This window comes from Pseudorca crassidens, chromosome 11 (assembly GCF_039906515.1).
Source record: "Pseudorca crassidens isolate mPseCra1 chromosome 11, mPseCra1.hap1, whole genome shotgun sequence".
In the NCBI taxonomy this organism is placed as follows: Eukaryota; Metazoa; Chordata; class Mammalia; order Artiodactyla; family Delphinidae; genus Pseudorca; species Pseudorca crassidens.
Window position 1 is genome coordinate 87,749,378 of NC_090306.1, and position 19,683 is coordinate 87,769,060.

General features: G+C 39.1%; 1 pseudogene; it reads right to left on the minus strand.

Moving 5' to 3' along the window:
* Positions 1 to 10,650: 10,650 nt before the first annotated feature.
* LOC137202939 (programmed cell death protein 10 pseudogene) lies at positions 10,651 to 12,057 on the minus strand (annotated as a pseudogene).
* Positions 12,058 to 19,683: the final 7,626 nt, after the last annotated feature.

Here is a 19,683-nt window from a genome sequence, read left to right on the forward strand (position 1 = left end):
GCTGGATCTTCCGGATAACTTGCTGAAGCTTCGACATCAGCACTTGCGGCTTCCCCTTGCACTTTGATGTTATGGAGACGGCTTCTTTCCCTCAACCTCATGAACCAACCTCTGCTAGTTTCAAACTTTTCTTCTACAGCTTCCTCCCCTCTCTTAGGCTTCCTAGAATTGAAAAGAATTAGGATCTTACCCTGGATTGGTCTTTGAGTTAAGGGACTGTTGTGGCTGGTCTGATCTTCCATCCAGACCACTCAAACTTTCTCCATATCGGCAGTGAAGTTGTTTCACTCTCTTGTCATGCGTGTGAACACTTTTAATTTCCTTCAAGAAACTTTCTTTACATTCACAACTTGGCTAACTGGTGCAAGAGGCCTAGCTTTTGGCTTATGTCAGCTTTCAACATGCCTTCCTCACTAAGCTTAATCATTTCTAGGTTTTGCTTTAAAGTGAGAGATGGGTGACTCTTCCTTTCACTTGAACACTTAGAGGCCATTGTAGGGTTATCCACTGGCCTGATTTCAATATTGTTGTGTCTCAGGGAAGAGGGGAGCCCAAGGAGAGGGACAGAGAGGGGAGATGGCCAGTCAGTGGAGCAGTCAGCACATACACAGCATTCACTGATTAAGTTCACTGTCTTACATGGGTGAAGTTCATGGCACCCCCAAACAATTACAATGGTAACATCGAGGATCCCTGATCACAGGTCACCATAACAAATGTAATAATATTGAAAAAGCTTGAAATATTGCTCGAATTACCAAAACGGGACAGAGAGACATGAGGTGAGCAAATGCTGTTGGAAAAGTGGCACCGATAGACTTGCTCAACGCAGTGTTGCCACTAACCTTCCATTTATAAAAAACTCAGCATCTATGAAGCACCATAAAGTGAAGCACAATGAAGGAGGTATACCTGTGAATCAGAATCTCTGGGGGTACAGCCCAATTATCAGTATTCACTAAAGCTCCCGGAGTTGATTCCAACATGCAGCCAAGGTAAGAACTGGGGCTACAGAACAGACAAGAGGAGGAAAGAATCTAAGCTCAGATTGTCTTCATAGCTCTCATTCCCAGTAGATCACATCTAGGATGTTATCACATGAAACATTCAGCCACCTAAAATTTTTGATCTTCAAAGTTGTAGTTTCATAGCAGGCAAGGGACCCAATCGCTGGCCTGCGGGGTGTTTGGGCTGATGTCAACCTAAGAAGGGCTCTTCCAGGAAAGAACTGATGCCCTCTGAGGAGATGAGGACTCTGCTCCCAGCACCCACACCAGAAGCACGGCGCCCCCTCTGAGGTCATCGCTTAGCGTGGCTCGGTCCATGGGTAGCTTGGCTCATGTACAGACGCTTAGACAAGTGTGGGAATGGTATTCATTCCACAGACTATACCAGAGTCTTCCCATACGTTTATTCTCAGCCCCTGAAGACTTGCTCGGATAACTATCTGTCAATTCTAGTACAGTTGACCCTTGAACATTCGGGGTGGGAGGGAGGGGTGTTAGGGGCACCAACCCTCCAAACAGCCCAAATTCCAGGCATAATTTATAGTCAGCCCTCCATATATTTGGTTCTTCCTCATCTGCCATTCCGCATCAGCAGATTCAACACACCAGGGATCGTGTAGTGCTGTAGTATTTCTGAGTGAAAAAAAATCATGTATAAGTGGACCTGTGCAATTTAAATGCCTGTTGTTCAAGGGTCAACTGTATATCTCTTCACCTAAGCAATGCCTGGCATTCTATGAAAGGAGAAAATAGAAGTGAAAAATCCCCAAGTTAGTGTCAAGCCAGAATTGATCAACAACGGTGCTACAGACATGTAAAACTATACTACAAATAACTTCACACAAAATGTCCTACTTTGTTACCTTGACTCCAAGGCTATAAATGTAACTTATTTTTGACTTGGACATAATTTGCTTTTCACTCTCTTTTCTGCCTTCACTCCCCATCCCCTTGCATGTCATTAACAATCTCTCCATTTACTTTTAGAGATTTATCCAGTGAGTCAGGATACACCATCTTTAAACTAATATTCCTGCTAAATAAGCAACGATCATTCCAACATACATGGACATCTCTGTAGGTCTTTATTTGAGGTGATTTCAGAAGTTAATATATTATTTCATCTCTTAAAAGAACATATTTAATGGTAAGCAGTAAACAGAAGAAAAGAAAAAAAAGGAAAGTGGTATTATTGTATTATCCTATTTCCACCAAATGTCAGGGAAAAATGTAATCAATAAATGTCTGAAATGAATAGAATTGTGTAAGTAATCCCAGAGGATTGATAAAAAGTGTGTTTTTCAAAACTTGAACCCTACTCCAACAATATAAAAAGCGTCTAATACTATTACCTTGAGATAAGAAAAATTAATCAGAAACAGACATTGGAACACCCACCTACTAGAGAAATTTCAGCAGTGGTTATTTGTTATATAGCCTTAGGCAAGATTATTAAACTCTCTTAACTCCAGTGTTCTTACCTGTCCAATGATAATAATTTCTCAAGGACATAATTGCTTCACAGAAGAGCACAAGCTATGGAGTCAGAAAGATGTGTCATTGAATTCCACTCTGTCAACTAGTAGCTGAGCGATCAGAGCCAAGTTAATTAACCTTTCTGAGCTTCACATTTTTCACGTGAAAAAAAGAGCAAAAACAATCCCTAATGTAGAGAGTTATATAAAAGGTTAATGAGATAGCATGAATTAAGAGCCTAGTTAAATGCTGGGAGCACTCTAAGCACTTGAAAATTGACAGAGCTGATTATTTCTCATAAAGTTGGAATCACTGCAAAAATTAGTAATTGTAAGAGCCAAATACTGAGCTCCAAATTCCTAATTTGTTCCATAAATATTTATTGAGCCTTGATGCATAGAAGCCACTGTAAGGAAATCTATAAAAATAAACATTGCCCTCAATCAGTCATTTAGATGAGACATAGGGCACATATAAAAACAACTATTGGATCAGGCAGTATGTTGACAGCTCAGTGCCTAACACCTGCCCAGATCAAGTTCTTTAAGACAGTAGGAGTCCAGCTAGAGCAATTCGGAGACTAGAGGGAAAGCGGTGGTCTTTGAGTTGGATCTTGAAGGAGCCGCATGGGACAAAATGTGAGTGAAGGACATCCAGGTGGGACAGATGGGAATCAGTCAAGGAAGCAGCCAAAATAATGGACAGAGTTTACTTAATTTGGCAATGTTTTTGACAGAACAGAAATGATCGGCGGTAATCCCATTGCTAACCAATCCCCGTGAGCCATTCTAAAATGATCAATTTGATTTCAAGCTTACAGAGTCAGTCAAAGTAAATCCAAAATAAGCTAATATTCTAAAAGCCAAAACGTGGAAGCATTCCTTGTAACTTGAAGAAATGGTCACTTAAGAACACCGAGGTAGAAAGATGCCATGTGATTGAGGATATCAGCTCGCTCGATACCAGGTGAAATCAGTTTGTCAGTTTCTTTTAAGAGAACATAACTGGACATTGGAGTGATTTTACTGAGGGAAATTTCACTGGATAAACATTTGCCATACATTAACTTACCTCTTGAGCAATTAATTCTATGTTAAGAGGGCAGGATTTAAAGGATTTGGAAGAATATCAGAGTATATTCTAATGATTTTATGTCATATGACTCTGTACCATATGTGACCAAATTTAATTAAACTGATTTTTTTAAAAAGATGTCATTGTTTGTCGACAGTGTGTATATAACCCTTGGAACCTAAACATTCCAACTATTGGAAATGAAGTCATAAAAGTAGTTCAACCGTGCAAAGATTTAATATCTCTTTAAAGACACAGACCTGGGAGAAAGGGATTATCTGTTCATACAGTCAAAGTAAACAACCCATTTTTGGGCCCAACAGATGGAGGCTTTGAATCTGGGGAAGAGGAAGCAGAGAAGAATAAAAATGCAGAGCTTAAAATGACCACTTAGACAATGTTTTAAAAAACCTTCTTCCCTACTCAGTGTGAGCCCAGAGGCTCATTATTACACGTGTAAGAAAACACAAAAATCCTCTGGGTCTGAAATTTCTCAGTCTATATTTTTCATTCATCAATATGTTTGCTCAAGTTTTACTATGCATAGTTAATTTTGTAAAAACTGAATTAAGTTTGATAAGACTATCATATTTTGGTAAGTCAATACGATAAGACTATCATATTTTGCTCTATTTTCAATAATTTATTTCAGTTCCTTTAATATTTTATCTTGGTAAAACTATGCTTTGCAAGAAACAAAAAAATTATGATCTTTAAAAAAGAACCAACTATAAAATCAATATTTGATAGTAATTTCAAGTCATGACTTCTTAATTTGGTCAAATTAAGGCCTCTTTTTCACTGTAACAAGTACCATTTTCTACACCCACAAAAAAACTGTTATCAACAGTCTCATCATGCTGATATTTTGAGTTAATATTTAATCAAATGACAATGAGAAAATATATTAGAAATGTAAGTACTGAAACACAACATAACAGAGCTAGGTGACTTGCAGTTTCTCAGACTCATTCTTGCTTGAAAAGTAAAGCAAAAATTAAACATTTCATTTGTTCTAGACACCATATAACAATTTGGGCCCTGGTGAAGCAATCTGCCTAATATTCTATTCACTTTACGTCAAAGAAAATTTTATGTCATGAGCCTATAATTTATGAAATCAATATTTCTTGTACAATTCCAAAAATTAACTATGCATTATTCCATTCAGGGATAAAATGTTTGAATGCTATGAGTTTGAAATGAGAAAAGCAGAAGTGAAACTCTGACCCTCCACTTCCTATGAATAGTCCCAGGCCAATTTGTCCTCCTGACACCCACCCCAATCCTTTTCTCCTTTCCCATGAGTTTCCCCCACTTTAAGATTAATCTAACCCATCACTTTCTCTATGGGACCTTCCCTGATTGCCTCTAGTCCAGCTGGGCCAAGCTTCTTCACCACCTGTATATATCTCTCTCTAGCAGCTGGATTTGACTATACCAGTTAGAAATGTAAAGCGTGTGTTAAAATGATCATGTAACTATAACTGAACTAAACAAGACAGTTTAAAAGAGGAAAAATAGCTAATAGCTCTAAAGTGTTCATTGTGTTCAGCCCTTTTATGTGTATCATCATTCCAGTCTCCCAACAATTCTATCTGGCATGCACTATTATTAGCCCCATCTTATAGATAAGGTGACTGAGCCTTGAAAAAATTTAAGTAATATTCCCAAGGTCATACTGCAAGTAATTTGTGGTGAGAGAGCACTTCAACCCAGGTCTTTCTGACTTCAAAATCTGTTCTTTTAATTGCTATGGTGTACATTCTTTCCTTAGGGTTTTGTTTTTTTGTTTGTTTTTTTTGTTTTGTTTTTGCGGTACGCGGGCCTCTCACTGTTGTGGTCTCTCCCGTTGCGGAGCACAGGCTTCGGACGCGCAGGCTCAGCTGCCATGGCTCACGGGCCCAGCCGCTCCGCGGCATGTGGGATCTTCCTGGACCGGGGCACGAACCCGTGTCCCCTGCATCGGCAGGCGGACTCTCAACCACTGTGCCACCAGGGAAGCCCTTTCCTTAGGGTTTTATCCTATGTTTAAGACCTAAAACTCCTTTGAGATGTAAATTCAGAATTTATAAGAAGTATTTATGAGAAGAAAACAACTTCGCTGTCATTTTAAAACAATGTGTTGGTTTTTCTTATCAAATGTTTAACCATTATATAATGAATTTTCAGCATACACTACCACTGTTCATTTACATCTATAGAAATCAACATGATGATGTTTTACACTCACTATTCAAACATCATGACCTGACATTACAGTAAGTAAACAATAAGGTACCCAAAATAATTTGATTTAAACTCTTTCTGGCAGAGTCTTCATAGCTAAATGATAATTGAAGCCAAGGCAAGGCAATTATTCATTTAAGGGCTCCATATGAACACAGCATTTTTAAGTTGAAAATCAAATTGTCTTACAAATGTTTATATACAGACATATAAATGTTTCAGATGTACATATATACATATTTTGATATATGTAAGGGGTCTCCTCATCCCTTTGAGAAACATAAGTATGTAAGAGTGATCTAGAAAATTTCAAAGATTAAGGAAGTCATGAAGGAGGTGAATTTTCAACTGCTTTGAGGCAACCTCTTTGGAGGCAAATATAAATGGAATGGGATTCTGGTCTGACACCCTCTAGTTGTGGGATCTTACACAAACCACTTAACTTCTTTATCTCTTAATATCTCCATCTGTGAAAATGATGTATTGAAAGAATTAAATGTAATTATGTGTGTGAAAGTGTCTAACAGTGTTCAGTACAAAGCTGACTTTAAAAAAGTTAGTTCCTTTTCTCTCTTTTAACATTTTTACATGCACTTACTGAGCCCCTACTAATGTTCTAGACATGGTTCATCCCTTGGGAATACAGAGTTGGAAGACAACGGAGCCTCCAAAACAGTCCACAGTTTAGTGGATAAAAATGATCAGAAAACTTACAAATAAACACAACATACCTTGTGCTGAACCAAAATAAGCACAGACTGGAGGGAGGACCAGGTTGGGGTGGGGGCTGATGGGGGGATGGGCTTAAGGGAGACCTTTGTGGGAGCGTGATACAGTCTGGTAAATACTCGTGGAGATTGACAGTGAGGTTCTATAATTTTTTTCTGATTTCAACCTCACAACAAACCTGCAAGTTACATACGAATATTCCCATTTTTCAGGTGATGAAACAGCAGAGCCTAGAGAGTGCTTATCAATGTTTACGAGCATGAATACCAGAGAATAAATAAGGATGACAATCATATGATACCATGATTCAAAGACACAGCAAAAGGGTTTCCCTGGTGGCGCAGTGGTTGAGAGTCTGCCTGCCGATGCAGGGGACACGGGTTTGTGCCCCGGTCCGGGAGGACCCCACATGCCACTGAGCGGCTGGGCCCGTGAGCCATGGCCGCTGAGCCTGCGCGTCTGGAGCCTGTGCTCCGCAGCGGGAGAGGCCACAACAGTGAGAGGCCCGTGTACCGCAAAAAAAAAAAAAAAAAAAAAAAAAAAGACACAGCAAAAGAGCGTCGTTGACTAGAACCAGTTGGGCCAGAAGCTCAACATAAGTGAAGCAAGAGACTGACATCAACTCTATTCCAGGCTGGAGTGACTAGATTTCTAAAGATATCAAAGGTCCTATTGGAAGTCCTTGGAGTGGTGAAAAGTTTGGGAATGTCCATGTTACTAAGAAAACCTCCTCACATTATCCTGCGTCTATCTTTTCCCTGGTCCAACTCAATCCAGGAGAGAAGGCAGGCACTCATAAGAGGCTGCTGAACAAACAGAGACTACCCAGTTTCAGTACAGCTCCTATTAAATAAGAGGAGAACAAACTGAAACACACAGGGTGGACAATACCCCGTGATGCAAATCGGTCGGCTTTATGTTATCATACTGAAAGACTAATATTACCTGTTCGTTAGGAAACAAAAGGCAGGGTGAGTGAGCAAACCAGTCAACCTTCAGATTTTCTTGCCTTCCAGGAAAGAGTTACATAGGTCAACATTGACTCAGCGGGGCTGGTTGCTATTTAGAAAGAAAGTCATGTTGCACCCACTAAGGTTTTTGTTCAAGCTGCGACAATATTCCCTATAGAACATCAGCTTCTGCATAGTTAGGGTCATAATCTGGGGTTGAGGTAAATGAAAAATTTTCCCTACTTTTACAAAAATCAAATATATCTCAATGTAGGTGTGCTTAATTTTATAAAGGATTCATATTTAACTTCTTAGAATGTCAGTTTAAGAGTCTTTGAGATAAAGATGCAAAGAGGTTTACCAGCTCACAGAAAAGAAACAGGGCTTGCTTTAGACACACCACAGTTAGGGGCTCAAAGGTCACCAGGCCCTGGTTTTCCTGTCTCTCCTTTCTTCTCTTTTCCACACATCTCGCCTTCACATGCAGTAGGAAAGGCAAGGCTTTTTCCCAAGAGCACCTACCTAAGCTTCTGAGATACGATCCAATTGGTATAGATATGGACTGTACCCATCCCGGAAGAAACCAATCATCACGGCCACAGAAATGCAATATGTTGATAATTCAGGGAAGCGAGAGGCCAATAATAAATAGTGTTTCTGTTCATGAAATATGGCTCAAGAGTTTTCCAAAGGAGAAAAGGAGGAGACTAAAAGCAAATCAAGCTGGTCTTCAAGGGATGTTAGGTGAGAGAGAGGGTCACCATCCCTGTAGATGTTGATTTATAGCAGATAATCACATTACTTCAATAACAAGCTATATTTATTTATTTATTTTACACTTTTTAGGTCGCGCGGCATGTGGGACCTTAGTTCCCCGACCAGGGATCGAACCCGTGCCCCCGGCATTGGGAGCACAGAGTCTTAACCACTGTTCTGCCAGGGAAGTCCCAGCAAGCTATATTTTAAAATGCTGTCTTTCCTGTTTTCTCCCATGCTTACATGGATTCCTAATGCCCAGAATCATCTTCACAACTCATCCTGCCTTCCGCCCTTTTTACCTCAAACTTTTTCTTGGTTATCTTTTCCTCTAATCACTTCTTCTCAGAATCCTTCACCAGCTTTTTCTTCTCTGCCATTCCTTTGAGTGTGAGTGCCCTGCCCTGGGGATTCTTTTATCACTGTGTATATATCCCTGAATAAGTCCATCTACTTCATGGCTTCAAGCACTATTCAGATCCATATCTCAAATTCTGACCCCTCTTTGGTGCTCCCAAAAGCACCCCTTTCTTGGTCTCTTAAGTTGCATTAACCTAATATTTATCAAGCACCTGCAACATGCCATTCACTACTTGATATGCTAGGGTAACAACAAAGCACAAGCAAGACGTGGTTCCAGCCCTCAAAGAGTCGTCATTCTGGCATGGAGGGTAGGTGATAGAATGAGTAATTGCAAATGTAATTAATGCTAAGAAAAGAGAAGAACAGGACAGACTGGTGGTCTCTGGACCCACACTGTGAACTGCTTACTGGATGCTTCCACCTCCATGATTTGCAATACCTCAATATCTACAGATTCTAATTCAACATATTCTCCCCAAATCATGTTCTGTACTCCATGTCACGTTAGTGAAATCACCAACCACGTAATCTCTCACACTGGCAGCTTCGTCTCTTGCCTCTCCTCTTCTCCTACCGTTCACTAAATCCTACTGGTTTTCATTTCCTGACTATCTCCTGCCATTATTGCTCTCTATGTGCTATACACTTCAGTGAACTTTAGGCTCCTTGAATTTAATACACTCTCTCACACGCTATTCCTAATGCCTGGAGTCATCTTCGCAATTCATTCTGCCTTTCTCCCTTTCTACCTCCAAGACCCTTTGCATGTACCCATTAACCCACTTTTGTAGAAATAGGACTTTACTCAGTATCATGGGTCAGAGTTTTCTCTATTCCCTAGCCAAAAAAACAGTGCTTGGAACACAGCAGATTATCATTAAATACAAAATGAATAAATGAATGAATACATAAATAAAGATATCTGCCGTACCATGACCTCCACTGGATTAAAACAGTATTTTTGGTAAGCACTTCACATCAGGTTAAGACCACATGTCCACTATGCAGTATGGTGGTTTTGTATTGCATCAATTTGGCAAAGCCGGAATTACATTTCTCAGGATAGCTTTTCTATATGGTTCTGGGTTAGAGATGGTCAAAAAGGAACTTGTGGGCAGAAATGAGGCAGTAACCACTATATTCTTTTTTCTCTCTTTTTTTTTTTTTTTTTTTTTGTGCGGGCCTCTCACCATCGCGGTCTCTCCTGCTGCGGAGCACAGGCTCCAGACGTGCAGGCTCAGAAGCCGTGGCCCACGGGCCCGGCCGCTCCGCGGCATGTGGGATCTTCCCGGACCGGGGCACGAACCTGCGTCCCCTGCATCGGCAGGCGGATTCCCAACCACTGCGCCACCAGGGATGCCTAACCACTATATTCTTGAAGGTCATTGTGGTTAGAGGTGGTGAAACCCAGTTACACAGGTATCAGCAAATTCCAGTTTGTTCGCCTCTTAACCAGTCTGCGTTCTTTTCTTTCAGACAAAGGCAAACCTAAGCCCATCACCAGACACCTGGCTTCAAACTCACCGAGCTGGCATACCGAGCTTCCAGGGTTCTCTGCAATCTTTGATTTGTCCATGGCACCTGTGCTTTATGATGGCTGACTAGTGTCTCTGCTCTAAGCCTCCAATCCCCCTTTATAGACCTTCAAGCCCCAGCTCTTTCCACACTGTAGTCCATGCTTAGAACATATTCCTTAATCCATATTATTCATAGAGTGTTCCGCTTTTTTAAAACAGATGTGAACTATTGAGTATTTGCCACCAAATATTGTTAAATACATCATCTGGCAGCATATCGCTTCCAAGTTAAAATGTCAGAAACAAATACCAATATTTACAATTCTTTTAAGGCATGTTATATGAGACATTAGACTGCAAATTTTTTGGCTTGTAAGTCTTAAATAAATGATAATAGCAAATAAAATCTTCAGTGCGAGATTGTGATTAAGAGACATTTTACAAAAACACAAAGTGGCAATAATACCACTCAACATCCTGGGTTAGATCCCTTCAGGAGAGACTCATAATTTATACAGTCAAACTTGAAAATTTACAGATAAAGGTAGTTCAACGCTGCCACTGAGAAGCACATCTCTTAACGTGTCCAGCCTTGAGGGCAGGTTTGAAGGTCTGAAACACCAAGTTGGTTTGATGATTTAGTCGGTTGGCAGTTAGGAATGCATTGATTGCCCTGCCATTTCAAAATAGCTTTTCAGAGTATGTCTGAAACTTTCGGAATACTTTAAAAATTCTTTATTTTTGGCACTCAAGTGCTATGCGGTTCTGGTATTAGTATTTCTTGAAGACATTACTCACTGCATCGAAGAGTTCTTTAATTGTACTAGGGATATCCTTGATAGCTTGCAGAAATTTCACTCTGGTATTGATCTCCGCTGGGATCTTACTGGGACTTTGTTTAGGCGCTCCTGCCTTTTCAGTTGGGTCCTGGAATTCTGCCTCTGGTTGTTTCATCACATACTCTTCCACATCAGCGGCAGCCCTTCGAAGGAGGGACTTAGTGAAGTTAACTTCTACACTGTTGTCCTCTAAAAGTTTCATAATGACGTCTTATGTGAAACCTGTATTTTCTTCCTGTTCTGATATGTGCAGTCTTTGTGCTGAGCCCAAGGATTTGACTTTAGTTTGTGTTACACCTCCTACTCTACCTTCTTTAGAAAGGAAAGGTTTCTCAAACAAAGAAATAGGAGCTTGACCATGTACTGTCCCAACTACTTTTGAACATGGTCTGAATAGTATAACATCTACTAGGACTTAAGGTACTAGCATTGATAATGAGAATCCTTCACATGTACAGTGTGTTACAGTTTTTAAGTGCTTTTATACATATCAATTAATCTTCATAACTTCCACTGTTGATGTTTATTTGCTCCCTACTGGGTACACGGCACTGTACTGGACCTTTATTAGCCTATCTGATCCTCACAATGCAATGAATAAAGTTTTCTCTTGTGATGAAATAAAAATGTACATGTTTAAAACAGTGGCCATCAAAATGCCTTTTAGGACAAAAATTGTCTTGGGAGGAAAAGGGGAATATCTTGATAAACAACTGGGAATAGAAGTTGGACTCCTAGAAGCTTGGCTATCAGCAGGAACCCAAGGAAAACAGAGAGAGATGGTCAAGAAAATGGGCGTAAATGGGCATGGGGGGTGAAGTTTAAATGTAGAAAGGGCATTCAGGGAAACCTCACTGATGAGACCATGAGGAATAAGCATCTTAAGGGATTCTCAGAAAGCCAGGGGAGGATCTGAAACTTTTATGTTTGAGCTAATTTTTTTTTGTAGTTCAAGGAACAGAGACTCTCTAGCTGTCATATTAGTATTTATAGAGAGATTGGGAAATTGAGGCTAAAAAGAGGGGCAATTGGAGATCATAGAGTCAGATACAAGTTTATCTTACTTGAGCTGCCGAGATGGGTCTGAGGTCACAAGCTTAGGCTCCACCCCAGACATACTTGACTCCACATCCCCTCTTTTGGCTAGACCCCCTGCAGCCTCTGATGATGGGGAGAACTCTCCAGAGCTAAAGAAGGGTTAGCCAACCTTTTCCCTGTGTCAAAGCAGAGCCCAGAGCAGGGACGGCCCTGTACATTCCACAGGTGAGCTTCGCGCTGAAGGAGTCTAAGCAACTGACGACAGCAATGCCTGAACTTCCCTGCTCCCAAGCTAAAGAGTAGTGTCTGGATGCTGGGGAGGGAGGGGTGTCTGAGAAATATTTCCAGAATGTAAGAGGTGGGGCAAAGGTCCTGGCAATCGCTGGAAGGAAACAGTTCATGGGCTCACTGCCTTTTTCAGCCAAAGGAATTCCTAAAGGAGAGACACAGAGAAACTTCAGCCTATAGGAATAATTGCAGACGACAATGTCCCCGAAGTTACCCAACACAGGTAACTTCTATTCTTAATTATGGGTGTTTTATTCCCCAAGCATCCAGGTTCACACAACAGGGGATGGTGGACATGCCAGACGCTTGAGTGGGATGCACTGCCTGCTGACTTCAGGGGTCCATCCAGCCAAAGAGAGTTCCCATGGTGTCCCTGCAGGTCCTCAGCAATGAATAAAACCAGAGGCAGCTCCCTCTGGGGACACAGCAATTTTTCAAGCGTTATCTCATTTAATCCTCATAATACATCTATGAGGCAGGTCACAGTATCATACCGATTCTACAGATGAATAAATGGAGAATAAAAGGAGTGAAATAACTTGTTAGAGGCCACACAGACAGTCAGGTGAATCAGATCTGATCTCAAAATCCATGTCCTGCAGTAGTTTGAGAGGATGATGAACTTTCAAAAGCTCCTCACTAGAATATGAGCTCTTGAAGGAGACAGGTGGGGTCTTACTAATCTTTACAATCTTTATCACTCCCCAAAGCACAGTGCCTAGCACACTGGTACCCTGTCAACTCATTCATTCATTCATTCATCAGAAGATCTTTACTGAGCCCTGCTGGGTGTCAGCACAGTATTGGTCCCTGGTGATACAGAGCATGGCAAGGTGCACAGGAGTGAGCTAACTTTCCCCAGCGCTGAAAAGACAGAATCATCGTGTTCCTGGGCTGACCTGATAGGGGAGGGCATACGTGGATAAATAAGAGGACACACAACCTCCCACTGGGAGATGTCATGGGGTTGGACCCTGAGAAACACTTGACTCAGCTCTAGACAATGGAGCCCAAGGTGGACCTTAGATGTCTAGTTAAGGGTAACCAGTTTCTAACACCCAGCTTGGCTGTAGGACCTGCAACTCTGGTTAGTGGAGCATGGAATAGACGCTACCTTTTGGCCAGTGGGTTTGAGAACACAGACTGCTTGTGTGCCAATCCTGGCTCTGATGCTGAGTAGCTTTGTGACCTTGAACAAGTTGTAAGATGGGATAATAGGAGAATCACTCTTGTAATATTGTGAGGATTAAATGAGTCAATATGTTTAAACACGTAAGAGTGTATCCGTGTTAGCAAATATCAAAGCAAGCATCACAGCCTGGCACCGATGTCGCATCACGCGCTGCAGGATGCCCCCTGCCTTCACACTGCGTCCTCCAGGTCTCCACACCACATTCAACAGACTCACGTACGGCCATGAAAAATGGTTGAAAGTTACCACCTTCGAGACTGTACTCAGCAGATGCAACTACTCCCCCTGCTCCCTGGCTGACTATACCACAGGTTAAGAGCGGCTTCAGAAAAGAGGAAGATGTATCCCAAACCAGGACGAAGATGAAAAGAGCGAGGTCCATAGAGCTCAAAACTGAAGAAAGCACTCAGGCGGACGATCATGCAAGTGCATCTGTCCATGGCTTTAAGAAGAAAAGCTGCAGGGATAGGATTTCAGCATTTGAATTACTGCTGCGTGTACCGTTTATAGAAGAGTAGTTTATTTTCTAGACAAGTTGTATTCCTCAAAAGTTTTAAAAATTGAACTATAGCTTAAAAATACTAGGGGAACTTGCTACTTAAGGGCATTAACTTGTGAATGCATTTGTAGAACCAAGAATCCATTAGAGAATAACTTACTATTAATCAGAAACTGGACTGTCCCATGTTATGTTTGACTGCACTTTCTTTCTAAAAATTGTCATGTGTTATGCATGTAATATTTGTTTTCCTGATAGCAGAAGAAGTAAATTCATGTAAGGAAATCTTTGTGCAAGAGAAATGCAGCCTTGAGGGAAGTAAAGCATCAAAAGGTCTCAAAGAACTGCCATGGATTTTTCTGCATTGTTGTATATAGTAGGTACAAAATAAAAGCTTTAAAAGGTGCAGCAGAGTTGTGTGAACTCTACAAGAATTATGGTCTTGCTAGGCTTTGGCCACTTGATAATTCTCCTCAAAGAAATATCTTTTTAAAACTTACTCTCTTTTTTTCTATTTTGTGAATATGCATTATTGTCAAAATATTCTCTTTTTCCTTCTTGAGTTCACTCTGTGGTTCTCTTTTTTAACTTCTTGAGTTGAACACTTAGTTCCTTAATTTTCTCTTTCTTTTGGATAGATGCATTTCAGATTACAGCTTTAGCTGCATCCTGTGAGTTTTGAAATAAGTTTTCCTTCACAAGTTCTAAATATTTTAAACTTTCATTAGATTTCTTCCTTGTTTCATAACACACTATGGGTGTTTCTAAAATTTCCAAGCCTGCAGATCTGGGGAGAGAGAGAATCTTTTTTTCTAATTATTTTGCTTTGTGGTTGAAGAATGTGGTCTGTGTAATTTCAGTTCTGGTATTTACTGAGTTTTCATTTGTGACCTTCAACAGACTCTGATTTTGTAAATTTCCATGTATCTTTGGGAAAAAATGTATTTCGTAATTGTTTTATGCATGATTCTAAATATATCAATATTTTCATCAGATCAACTTCATCATTGCTTTGTATATGGGAGTAATATGTTACAAATTCCCATTTAAATTACATATTGGTCAATTTCTCCTTGTAATTCATTCAGTTTTTACTCCCTGTATTTTTGAGAATTCTTTTCTTAAAAGAATACAGGTTTCTGATTATATATTCCTGGTGAATATTTTCTATGTAATAATACTGTTTTGTTTTTTTGTTTTCTTTGCTAATAATGCTTTTTGTCTTAAGGGTTATTTAATTTAAAGTAATATCATTATATCAGTTATATTTTGATTTATAACTGCATGGTATATCTTTTTCTATCCTTTTATGTTAAAAAAATTCCTTATAAATATGTCTTAGGTATACCTATTATAAAAAAAACATATTACTGAATTTGTTATTGTAGTTGTCATTTTTGCTTTTAAAGTCCAATCTAGAGATTCTAGGAAGATAGTAGTGACAGTGACATTGTAGCTTTCCATCTTAGTGAATTCCCACATTAAAGCAAACACAGCAATTAAATAGCAAAACCAAAGATCCCTGGACAACATTTACCACAAAACTAGGCAACAAGGTATCTCCCCTAGTATAAGCACATGGGGACAAACCAGCAACAGCCATGAGACTCACATGGTATTGGCACCTGTGCAGGAGAAAGTTGAGGGAAGTACACAGGGTTGTGTCAACTGGTGAACAGAACCCCAAAAGAGCCAACGGTTATTTACTGGAGAGCAGAGTGGGTCAATTTGAGTACATCAGATGAAACTGAGAATGAATTCTCTCTCTAATACCAAATGAGTTCAAGGAGCACGAAGTAAGGACTGAAAGGGTTGAAGCAGTTTAATCCTTATGAACTCTCAAAACTTAAATGGATTTTCTTCCAATTAAGGAACCATACTGTGAAGAAACTACTAGAAGTAGAATAAAATTGAGCAATTAGGGAAAAGTAAGATTAAAAAAGAGAAGATTCCCACCCAAGTGGAGAAAGGAAGACAGTCAGGAAATCTTGGGAAGCAAGTGGCCATATTTTTAAACACTACATAAAAATAACAGAAAAAGGAGCTTTGTGACATTAGAAAAGCTTTACTAAATCCTGCCTCAATCTAAAAGGTCAGGAAAACTAATTTCACATACAAGTGAGCAACAGAGAAGCATCAAGTTCAAATCTCATATGAAGTTATAATAAGAAATGAAGTAACAGGGAGCATGGTAATATTTTTAGAGATGATGAAAGCATCCCAGAAAAGTATGCCCACAAACAGACCAAAATGCAACTTATTATTTAAAAATTAGTTATGACATCCTACAGGATACCAGGATACCTGTACTGGACACAATTTAGAAGAAGAGAGCTTGCACTTAGCATCAGACAGGCATCATGCTGCAGTGATACCTGTTATCATCCTGCCTGTAAAGAAGAGGACATGAACTGAGGAGTGTAGCAGGTAGCCTATTTTGAATATTAAAGAACTAGTGAAGCCAGATGCAGACCTCAAAATTCACGTCTGTTCTTTCAGCGCCCATCAAGTTTGTGGGGCTTAATGCCTTATAATCAAAACTAATCCACATCACTTACTGACTCCTTTCCAAATTAAAAAGAAAAATGTTTCATGTCAAAAAAATTTTTTTAATTTTAAAATAAAAATTAGTTAAAAGACATTAAGAAAGTTACACAGAATATGAAAAAAACATATATCAAAATTTTTAAAGCTGGGAACTTAAATTCTAGAACTCAGAAAAGAATCAGAAATAAAATATCCTTTAAGAAATCAAGACAAAAATAGAAGGATACAGTGTGGAAAAAACACTCAGCTAACGAGCTAAAGGATAGAAGGTGGAAAAGGAATTTTTTTTTTTATTCAAACAAGAAGTCACAAAAATTATAATCATTCTCATCAGTTCACTCAGTCCCATGTAATTAATTTTTTTTCATGTTGATCTTTTGTTAGCACTTTTATGAATTCATCAGTTTTCCATTAGAGTTCTGAAAATGCTTATTCATTCAGTTCAGCAGTATAGTCAGTTACCAGAAACCTGTACTTGTCAGAGTCTTTTCCATGAATTCCTTGAAGATGAAACCCTTTTATAGGAACATTTTTGCAAAAGCATCAGAATACACCCAGAACTGTCTGTAAATGACAAAAGACTTAAAAATGACCACGGTTAAAGATTTGATGAAAGTTCATAATAATGAAATTGACAAGGAAATTTAGTTATTTCTGAGATATACATTTTAAAATAATAACGAGAATTATGACTTATAACATTATACCAGAACATATAAGATTTTTAGGAATTTCATGTAATGTCTGAAACATTTATATTAATATATTTCCATACAGATAACCCAAAGAAAGTTTCCTATTAGTTTGTTTTATTCTTGAATTTTATTTATTTTTTTATATAGCAGGCTGTTATTAGTCATCAATTTTATACATATCAGGGTATACAGGTCAATCCCAATCACCCAGTTCATCACACCACCATCCCCAACCCCCCACAGCTTTCCCCCCTTGGTGTCCATACGTTTGTTCTCTACATCTGTGTCTCAACTTCTGCCCTGCAAACCGGTTCATCTGTACCATTTTTCTAGGTTCCACATATATGTGTTAATATACAATATTTGTTTTTCTCTTTCTGACTTACTTCACTCTGTATGACAGTCTCTAGATCCATCCACGTCTCAACAAATGACCCAATTTCGTTCCTTTTTATGGCTGAGTAATATTCCACTGTATATATGCACCACGTCTTCTTTATCCATTCATCTGTCGATGGGCATTTAGGTTGCTTCCATGACCTGGCTATTGTAAATAGTGCTGCAATGAACATTGGGGTGCATGTGTCTTTCTGAATTATGGTTTTCTCTGGGTATATGCCCAGTAGTGGGATTGTTGGATCATATGGTAATTCTATTTTTAGTTTTTTAAGGAACCTCCATACTGTTCTCCATAGTGGCTGTATGAATTTACATTCCCACCAACAGTGCAAGAGGGTTCCCTTTTCTCTACACCCTCTCCAGTATCTGTTGATTGTAGATTTTCTGAAGATGCCCATTCTAACTGGTGTGAGGTGATACCTCATTGTAGTTTTGATTTGCATTTCTCTAATAATTAGTGATGTTGAGCAGCTTTTCATGTGCTTCTTGGCCATCTGTATGTCTTCTTTGGAGAAATATCCATTTAGCTCTTCTCCCCATTTTTGGATTGGGTTGTTTCTTTCTTTAATATTGAGCTGCATGAGCAGTTTATATATTTTGGATATTAATCCTTTGTCTGCTGGTTCTTTGCAAATATTTTCTCCCATTCTGAGGGTTGTCTTTTCGTCTTGTTTATTGTTTCCTTTGCTGTGCAAAAGCTTTTAGTTTCATTAGGTACCATTTGTTTATTTTTGTTTTTATTTCCATTACTCTAAGAGGTGGATCAAAAAAGATCTTGCTGTGATTAATGTCAAAGAGTGCTCTTCCTATGTTTTCCTCTAAGAGTTTTATAGTGTCCAATCTTACATTTAGGTCTCAAATCCATTTTGAGCTTATTTTTGTGTATGGTGTTAGGAAGTGTTCTAATTTCATTCTTTTACATGTAGCTGCCCAGTTTTCCCAGCACCACTTATTGAAGAGACTGTCTTTTCTCCATTGTATATCCTTGCCTCCTTTGTCATACATTAGTTGACCATAGGTGCGTGGGTTTACCTCTGGGCTTTCTATCTTGTTCCATTGATATATGTTTCTGTTTTTTGTGCCAGTACCATATGATCTTGATTACTGTAGCTTTGTAGTATAGTCTGAAGTCAGGGACTCTGATTCCTCCAGCTCTGTTTTTTTCCCTCAAGACTGCTTTGGCTATTCAGGGTCCTTTGTGTCTCCATACAAATTTTAAGATTTTTTGTTCTAGTTCCATAAAAAATGCCATGGGTAATTCAATAGGGATTGCCTTGAATCTGTAGATTATTTTGGGTAGTATAGTCATTTTCACAATATTGATTCTTCCAAGAACATGGTATATCTCTCCATCTGTTGGTATCATCTTTAATTTCTTTCATCAGTGTCTTATAGGTTTCTGCATACAGGTCTTTTGTCTCCCTAGGTAGGTTTATTCCTAGGTATTTTATTCTTTTTGTCGCAGTGGTAAATGGGAGTGTTTCCTTAATTTCTCTTTCTGATTTTTCATCATTAGTGGATAGGAATGCAAGAGATTTCTGTGCATTAATTTTGTATCCTGCAACTTTACCAAATTCATTGATTAGCTCTAGTAGTTTTCTGGTGGCATTTTTAGGATTCTCTATGTATAGTATCATGTCATCTGCACACAGTGACAGTTTTATTTCTTCTTTTCCAATTTGTATTCCTTTTATTTCTTTTTCTTCTCTGATTGCCATGGCTAGGACTTCCAAAACTATGTTGAATAATAGTGGTGAGAGTGGACATCCTTGTCTTGTTCCTGATCTTAGAGGAAATGCTTTCAGTTTCTCACCATTGAGAATGATGATTGCTGTGGGTTTGTCATATATGGCCTTTATTATGTTGAGGTAGTTTCCCTCTATGCCCACTTTCTGAAGAGTTTTTGTTATAAATGGCTGTTGAATTTTGTCAAAAGCTTTTTCTGCATCTATTGAGATGATCATATGGTTTTTCTTCTTCAATTTGTTAATATGGTGTATCACAATGATTGATTTGTGTATATTGAAGAATCCTTGCATCCCTGGAATAAATCCCACTTGATCATGGTGTATGATCCTTTTAATG